Below are 7,599 nucleotides of genomic sequence, written 5' to 3'. Positions count from 1 at the left end.
CTGCAGTTGCCATTCTGGTACTTTACACCATTAACAAATGCCACGATCAAACGCAGAGAAAGGAGACAGCTACCGGGCTGCTCCTCATCCGCCCTCCATACGCTGCTAGTTGGCTAAAGACTTCTGTGAAACGTTGAACAAGAGCAACGCCAAGTGGAATAAACTTAGGGTGCTCACGCTGCAGCCTAAAGTGACCCAATTCCGATTTTTTTGGACGTAATGCGACCTGTGTCAAGTGGGAAGAAAAACAACTGTGACGGACTATAATGAGGATTAAGTTGTTAATATGCTGCTCCGGTTGGACAATAACTTCAAAAGTGTAAGCTATGCTCCACCGTAAACCTCCATGTTTGCTTCCGCAAACACTGAGCACTACTTCTTCTTTTAATGGCGATTGGCAGAACACTGAGAACGGTGATGCTATTGCGCCCTCTACTGCGCATGCGGGACGTTTGCATGTTCAGACCGCAGAACACACACAGGTCGCATATGTGTGGCTGTGTGAACTCTATGATGTGAACGGCTGGCAAACAAAATCCGATTTGACAAAAAATCGGAATTGGGTCACTTCAGTCTGCAGTGTGAACGCACCCTAAATTTTGTCACACCCTCATTATGTCTTTGTCAAAGCCAAAGCCTGCAGTTCATGTATTGGAGAAATAATTAAATGTTGATGACATTTGAGGATATATTTTTAATGTTTTTTTGTGGAATCCTTTATGCGGCCCAGCCTCACCCAGACTCTGCCTCCAGCGGCCCCCAGGTAAATGGAGTTTGACACCCAGGGAACGACTGTCAGTCTCCTGTTGGGCATTTGAACTGAAAACTGTGTGAGACTGAGCTTTAACAACCTTCGCTGGTCTGCTGTCCAGTATCAGCGTGGAGGAAGAAAAGCTAAACATGCTTCGGAGCTGTGAGAGAAGACGACTCTGAACTGTTGACGCCTGTTTCATCTGTGGACAACATGGACATTTCCTGAGGGACGATCTGGACAACCCAAAGATCCAACACCAGAACCAGTTGGACTGACAGGAAGCCAGAGGAGAGAGACGGGGGAGGATTTGGCTGCAGCAATGCCGAGACCAAGTGGGGGAGAGGGGCGAAAAGGAAGGAACAACCTGGATCCACACCAACCACTGTGAAGGACGACCTGTAATGTCCATCTAGATCACGACTTTAAATCTGAAACGGCAACAGAGTGAGCAGCAAAACTTCACTCTACCAAATATGAAGTACTTCAAATTTTGACACCAAAGAGGACAACATCCAGAGCAACAGCTAGTTTAGATGTTTCTGAAAGTCCACTGGTGAGTGAAGATTTACACTTTTCTGACAGGAGGTAACAAATCCTCCTGAGCAAACAGACGATCCGTGTTCCTGCTTCTACGCTTTACCTACTTTCCAGATGGAAAATCTGAGCTTTCTTGTTGGGTTTTGAATGGACACTTATCTATACCTTCACTGCACTAATTAAATTTTTTTTTTTTTTGGTGGGGTTTCCTAGAAAACACATGAAATTGGGTAGCTTAATTATGATCATTCTTAGTTGTTTGACTCCTAAAGATGTTTAAGAGTTTAGAAATTCATTCTTCTAGACATAAGAGAAGTCAATTTAAAATGAACTTTAATGTGTGTAAAAGACTCATGTGTTGTCTCTGCCTGGCAGAGCTTTCCATCCAGAATTGCTTCATGATTGATTGTCCTGAGTTGTGCCCAATTCATAAATAAACCTGATTGAGTGATTTTACCTCCACTGTGCTTGGTAATAGTTTTTTCCACAACAATGGACAAAAACATTAAAGGCTCTCAAGTAAAAGATGTGGTAGTTTTAGCTAATGTTGGACCCATGAGCCCATGTTAACATTAGCATATTAGCCTGCAAAGACTTTTATGTGTCATCTTTTTAAAGGAAAATGAACCTGTAGCCATATATGCGAGTAGTAGGGTGTAAAAAAATTGATGGATGGTCATGATTGTGTTTCTGTGTATTTATTTTTAGAGTTTTTGTCTTCATTTTGCTTCCTGTGTCTCCCCCGTTGATTGTTTCCCAGGTGCGTCTCGTTCCCTTGATTACCCCGTGTATTTAGTCTCACCTGTTGTCCGTGTTCTTCGTCGGGTCCTTGTCTAAAGCCGTCTACTGTCTATGCTCTCCAGTGGAACTGCTAAGTCCTGGTTTAGGTTATCTCTCATTTCTTGTCCTGTAAGTTAGTTGCTACCGACATTTAGCTGTGCGCTTGTCTCTCTGCCGTGCTGCCTGTCCTGGACTGTCTGAGCCACTATCTTCAAATAAATCACCATCATCTTCATCTTACCTGGGTCTCGGCGTTCTCTCCTCACCACCAACCACACCATTCCTGACAATATTATTCATATATAATAATATATAAATAATAATATAACTATTATTTATACTCTTATAAATATTATAATTATAATAAATATTGTATTATAATAATGCTTATAATAATAAATATAATAATAATTCATCCATCCATCCATTTTCTTCCTGCCTCGTTCAGAAGATTATCTGCGCAAATTATCTACACAGGCGCCATCTTTTTCAAAACTGTTTAACATGTCTTTGCTTAGCGGTGTGTTTCCTAGTCTTTTTAAACATGCCATTGTGGAACCACAGTTAAAGAAACTGGGACTGGATTCTTTTGAACTAAAAAATTTCCGGCCAATATCCAAGACCCCTTTCTTGGCCAAAGTCCTGGAAAAGGTGGTCTACATCCAACTTAGATCATTTCTGCAGGCGAATGACATTTACGACACTTTTCAATCAGGGTACCGTGAGTTTCACTCTACTGAAACAGCCCTGGTGAAGGTATTTAGTGACATCATGATAGCAGCTGACACCGGTAAATGTTCTGTGCTGGTTTTATTAGATCTGTCATTGGCATTTGACACAGTGGACCATGGCATCCTGATAAACAGGCTCCAACATTTGGTTGGTATGTCGGGTTGTGTTTTGAAATGGTTCACCTCTTACCTGGTTCGTAGAACTTTCAGTGTGTCAGTGGGTAATGTAGTGTCTGATTCTGCAGGGCTTTTGTGGGGTGTGCCGCAAGGATCGGTCTTGGGACCTGTTCTGTTCCTGCTGTACCTACTTCCTTTAAGCAGGGTCATTCAGAAGTTTAGTGAGGTGTCCTATCATCTGTACGCCGATGATCTGCAACTGTACTGCTCTTTCGAGCCTAGTGAGCCACACAAACTTTGTGCTCTCACTACTTGCTTGGCCGAAGTGACAAAATGGCTTACTGAAAATAGCCTATTATTGAACTCCAGTAAGACCGAGACCTTGATTGTTGCTCCTGACAGTGCTGTGCCTGGAATTAAGCAGCACCTTGGAAACTTAAGCTGCACAGTTAAGAGCAACCTGTGCAACTTGGGTGTCTTCATGGATGGAGCAATGTCGATGGAGCGGCACGTGACTCAACTTGTTAGGAATTGTTTTTTCCAAATTCGGAACATTTCCAAACTTGGTAAAATGGTAACTTATGGAGAGCTTGAGATGATTGTTCATGCTTTTGTCTCATCGAGACTGGACTACTGTAACAGTCTGTTTACATGTCTTAATAAGAGGGAGTTAATGCGTCTGCAGGTAGTACAAAACTCTGCTGCACGCCTGCTCACCTGCACCCACAGGAGGGAGCATATTACATCCATCCTCAAAGGCTTGCACTGGCTGCCTGTATCTTACAGGATGCACTACAAAATCCTGATACTGACTTTCAGAGCTCTTCATGGACAGACGCCAGACTACATTAAGAACCTCATACAGCCTTATGTTTCGACTAGGAGCCTCAGGTCGTCGAATCTGAACTTGTTGACGGTTCCTCGGACCTTTTTTAAGACTCGTGGAGACAGATCTTTTAAAGCTGTAGCGCCTTGACTATGGAATGACTTACCTTGCACCATTCGATCTCTACATTGCATAGACACTTACAGGAAACGACTTAAGACCCACTTTTTTAAACTTGCTTTTTAGTGTAATTCCGTGTTTTATTGTTTGTATGTTGTTTTTAACTTGTTTTACTTTTTACACTTTGTGCAGCACTTTGTGACCCTGGTCTGTGAAAAGTGCTATAGAAATAAAGCTTACTTACTTACTTACTTAGAGAAATCGTCCCTTAGGTCAGATCTTTCTTGATGGGTGACAAATGCTGCTATCATCAGTGCAATCTGTACTCTTCTTCCTCCTTATCGTTCCAACCCTACTCAATCTATGCACAGGATGATTGCAGAAATCATTCCCTTCTTCAGCATTCTCTCCTTCAGACCGACCTGAATGATCTTTCTCTTTGCTGTGGCCTGATGAGCAAGCTGCCCCAGCCGGGGCAGCTTGCTCATCAGGAGGCCTCCGCCTGGCCAGTTTCCAGGTGTTGCCCCAGCCCCGGCTCCAGTGGCGGAGCCAGAGGGGGGGCCAGGGGGGCCAGTGCCCCCCCTGTCATCTGATTGGCCCCCCTAGTGGCCCCCCCTAGATGACTGACATGTAACAGCACAAGGTTATTCCTGTACATTATTTGGAATCATTCTAAGCCAACCTAATATCTAAAGAAGAAAAACAATAATAAATATATCAAAAGAAAATGTATAAAACTTTATATAAGTCCATGTGATGACATAAATAAATAGATTTTTATCAGGCGCGATACCAGCCTCCTTTATACTCATAACAACAAGCTGATATTCTTCTCCTGGGTGTTTCAGTTATGCTGCGCTGTGGTGCAATTCAAAGGCTAAAGCGCTTCATACCTGGTGGTTGTAAAACACCAATAAGTTATTTATTGATCCTCCGCAAAAAAGAGAAAAAAACGAAGAGGGGCCGACAATGTTCGTAGTTTGGAGCAGAGGTGGCGCTACAGTTTTTTTCGTTTCCGTCAAGGAAAAAAAAAATTTATTTCCAATTTGTAGTCATCAAACGAAACATTTATTATTTCTCTGCTAGAACGTTTTTGAAATCAGGTAACATTTCACGAAATGACGTGATTAGAAGACGGCAGAACTCTGATCGTTTCCTGATCCCATCAGCGGGAGAAAATCCCCGCAGAAGCAGATCAGCTGCGCTAGGAGCTCCAAAGTCTCTGGTCCGTTAAAGCGTCCAGATCAGAGATGATTCTCTGACTGATATTGTTCTTAGTCTGATTAATAATGAGCTCCACGATGTTCTCTGTGCGTAAAGTTGAAACTGTCTGCGCACCAAGTGGTCAGCTGCGCTTGGACAGAAACCAGCGAACTGCTCTCTGTTCTTATCAAGACGAGGCTGAGGAGGGAATCTGACATGTTAACTAGGTTAAGTTTTTACTGGTTTTGTTTTTAAAACACCATTAACGTAAGCAGTGTAACTATATATTGTATATTTGGCGTTTGTCATCTCATGTGTGATTAATTGGAGCGTAACCGTGGAGCATTTACGCGCATTTATTGCCCAGCGCACTGCGCTTGTTTCTGCCTAACGGATCTGCACTTTAATTTCTTTCCTCTCTCAACAGTCAGCTGTTATTCCTCTACATAAACTACAATAAGTAGATCACATTCTCTTTAGGTTTTCTCTGTGTGCTCCAAACTCATTAAATGTAAACTCATTAGAAGCCAGAACCACCATCAGGCAAATAATTCTGGTCCGACCCGAAATATTGTTACCTGTCAAATTACCTGTCACAACAGAGCTTCCTAACCAAGGTGTCCATAACTCTTCAACACGCTGTCAGCTCCCCGTCAGAAAGACGCATTTAGTTCAGTGTCCATGAGATGATATTCAGAAAGGATCTTTTATTGATTGATTTTAGTTTCCTCTGCGATGAACTCTGCGTAAAGTCTATCATGTCTCCATGTGCGCCAGTCAAAGGTGTTAATTATAACATGTCAAATGACAGAGGGGCTTAAAAACTAACCAAATATTCAGTTTGGTTATTTTCAAAAATTATATATATGTGCACACACACATTTAAAATTTTGCCCCCCCAGAGGTAGTCCTGGCCCCCCTTGGCCCCCCCAACTTTAAAAGTCTAGCTCCGCCACTGCCCGGCTCATCAGGCAAGCCACACTTTCTTGCGCATGCGCACTGCTGAGCTGAAGCATTCACTCCAGTGACAAAAATATTCAAATCCAGTTTACTCAAAATAACATAGTCTGGTACTTTTCTCAGGCCAAACATGTACGTTATTCACATTACTGGAGTTGAATAAACAATTTTGTGTGTGTGTGAGAGAGAGAGAGAGAGAGAGAGAGAGAGAGAGAGAGAGAGAGAGAGAGAGACCACCCACAGAGGGTGAGAAGGGAATTTTTATATATAGGAGCTGTGTTCATACAGGTAATAGTATATGAAGCCACCAATTACAGCTACAAAGTAATATTGTGTGACTGCAGTAAAGGACACCGTTTGCTATAGACATAAATATAGTTTTTATCGTGGTGTTAGCCAAGCAGCTGGATAAAAAAACAGTTTTTCCTCAGACATACTTTAATCCACACATACAAGCCAATGCCTGTTCGTTTTCTTTTTCTGTGAGAGCTTTACTTCCAAAATTTTCTTAAAATGAAGCTTCTGTAGTCCCCATTTCTGTGTGGTTTGTCCTGTGAAGCCCAAGCAACTCGCTCCCCTGTGGGCCTCTCACTGCATCCAAACTTCATAATGGTGAGCCAAAACCTGAGGAGGCAAAGGTGATGAAACATCCCTTTTTGCCAGGCCGAAAGAGCATCACAGTTTCCATAGGAACGGATCTAAAAGCAATTCTGCATGACATGCAGAATGAAGGATGATGAGCCATCATTCAGGACTTGCTCTCAAAATTCCACCGCAGACATTTAGAGTGTGCTTCTCCTTTAACTTCTTCATTTTTCATTATTTGTTTCTTCCGCCTACACATTCCCCCACTCAACAGATGCCATAGTTTTAAATACGCTTTGGCCAATTGATCCAACTTCTACGTCACGATGGGGTCGACGCATCTTTTGATCGGCCAGCGTGTCTGAAGTAGAGATTGATGGGATCGTTGTTGGATGATGAGGTGGGCCGGAAAGCCTAAACGATGCTGTGTTTAGGGGAAGGTTTGGAGGCAAGGGAGGAAAATTAAAAAAGGAAGAGGGTGAAATTGGGACAATCCCAAGAAACTGAACAAAGACTTGGATGAGGAAAGACGAGAGTTGATCGTAATACAAAGCGAACGAAGAGGAGTGATAAGTGACCCTTTATAGGGGCTTTGGTCAAGGCTCCATTAAACCTCATTTCCATAATGTTTCTCATGACCCCATTAGAGATAAGCAGAGGTTTTGTATTTTTCTGGTTTCTGGTTTGGTCTAATGAAGTGCAGGTGTGGCCAATTTTCTATGAAACCACAAACATTTTTTGCCTTGTTGGGCTGGACAAGCATGAAACAAAAAATATTTTAAAATTTACCTGAAGAACTTGAAACTGTCGGCTGATGCTGCTTTCCTTTCACCTTTTTCTTTTTTTTTTTTTTTTTTTTTGACCCTTTGACGACATTACGTCACACCATTCAGCGGCCCGCATCATCGCTCTCAGCAGCAGGAACACCTGTTCGACCGGAACAGACACCTGTACGCTAAAGACGCCTCACTTCCTGTTGACAGCAG

This window comes from Poecilia reticulata, chromosome 17 (assembly GCF_904066995.2).
Source record: "Poecilia reticulata chromosome 17, P_reticulata-male-v2, whole genome shotgun sequence".
Lineage (NCBI taxonomy): Eukaryota > Metazoa > Chordata > Actinopteri > Cyprinodontiformes > Poeciliidae > Poecilia > Poecilia reticulata.
The sequence above is the reverse complement of the archived record's forward strand: the minus strand, read 5'-3'. Positions refer to the sequence as shown.